We start from the raw sequence: 2,004 nt of genomic DNA on the forward strand, positions 1-2,004 counted from the left end.
AAGCTGATTTGCAAGTCTGGGAAGACTTCTTAAGGAATTTTAATGGCATCTGTCTTTGGCGCTCTCCCCCTACTTCTAGCCAATCATTGCATTTGTTTACAGACGCAGCGGGGTCTAAAGGATATGGGGCCTATTTTCAGGGGCAATGGTCCGCAGGCCCCTGGCCTTCAGACTGGAATGCAAAGGGTCTGATGCGAAACCTTACATTGTTAGAACTGTTCCCAATAGTGCTAGCAGTTGAATTATGGGGAACATGCTTTGAAAATCAAGCGGTCATTTTCTGGACGGACAACCTAAGTGTTGTCCACGCAGTCAATAACCTATCAGCAACTTCGGCTGCGGTAGTTTGTTTGCTCAGACGCTTGGTGTTGCGTTGTTTGGAGCTTAATATTCAATTTCAAGCTCAGCATGTCCCCGGTGTTAATAATGTGCTTGCGGATGCTCTATCGAGATTCGATTGGGCGACTTTTAGACGTCTTGCTCCTAATGCTGCTCCAGAAGGTTTACCCTGTCCCGGTTTTCTTTGGCAGCTTCTAAGTCGTGGATATCCCTGCTCCCTTTAGTACGGGCTTCACTAGCCCCGTCTACTTGGGGCTCTTACACAAGCTTGTGGGACGAATGGGAAAGATTCTGTCATCATCAGGATTTGGAAGCTGTGGAGGCATCTCAAGCTACATTGTGTGATTGGCTGGTGAGTCTCAGGCAGGCTGGGGTTCGGCATGGAGGTATTCACTCGCGGCTTGCGGCATTGTCATTTTTCTTTCGCACCATGGGCATGCCTGACCCAACTAGCGCTTTCTTTGTGCGGCAGGTAGTTAAAGGGGGGGAAGATCGCAGCCCCAGCATAAAGACCCTAAGGAGCCCATTACCCTCGCTCGGCTTGAGCGGCTGGTGGAGGCGTTAGGGCAGGTTTGCGCTACGCCATACGAGTTTTCCCTGTTTCGTGCAGCCTTTGTCCTGGCTTATTCTGCAGCCCTTAGGGTTGGTGAATTAGTATCCCCCTCCAAGACACAACTTGACAGGGGCCTGTTGGCCGAACATTTACGGTTTGCAACAGATTCCTTGTTGCTATATCTACCACGGTCAAAGACAGATCAGCAGGGAAAAGGGGTGTGGATTTCTATGCCCAAAACATCGGGATTGTGCTGCCGGTATTAGCTCTTTCACACTTTTTGGGAAGTGAGACCAGGCACACCCGGGGTCCTTGTTTAATACATGCTGATGGTTGTGCGTTGTCCATCTACCAGTTTTGCAAAGTTTTAGCAAAGGCAGTGGCAGCTGCCGGTTTAGACGAACCAGGATTGCCTCCCATTCTTTCCGTATAGGGGCTTGCGACTAACGCTGCGATGACAGGTTCCTCTGCAGATGCCATTCGACATGTGGGTAGATGGCGGTCCAACAGATATCGGGGTATGTTCGGCCAGTTGTTTAATGTTTCCCTTCAATTTCTGTGTTCGTTTACACTGTTTGTCATTGCAGAACCGCACAGGGAGCCAGGAGAGTGTGGATTGTCGGGCACTCGTATGTCCATTGGGCATGCAACCGCTGTTTATCCCTCCCCGGGGGTCAGTCACTGGGTTTCCCTGCAAATAAAGCATCGATTAGATGGTTAGGGGAGAGGGGCATGTGTTGGCCTAGGTTAGCCCCCCTTATTTCCGAGGCCCTAGTTCGCTGGGGTACAGCCCAGATATTGATTATTCACCTGGGCCCGGGTAACGATGTGGGCGCCATTCCAGTGTTGGAATTGACCAAAATCATGCAGGCCGGGATTGCATGATTAAGATCAGAATCCGAACGGTTGTAATCGGGTGGTCTAATATATTCCAGACTGGAATCGGCGGCACATGATCAGTCATAGCACAGCCTATCGAGTGAGGAAAAGATCAATGCCTCGATTGGTAGGACCATCACGGGGAGTGGGAGGTTTGTGGTTAAACACGACTCCATCACGTCCGACAAGCAGCATTTCTATAGATGGGATAGGGTTCACCTGCAGAATGTAGC

The sequence above is a fragment of the Bombina bombina genome, chromosome 7 (genome assembly GCF_027579735.1).
Source record: "Bombina bombina isolate aBomBom1 chromosome 7, aBomBom1.pri, whole genome shotgun sequence".
Taxonomy (NCBI): domain Eukaryota; kingdom Metazoa; phylum Chordata; class Amphibia; order Anura; family Bombinatoridae; genus Bombina; species Bombina bombina.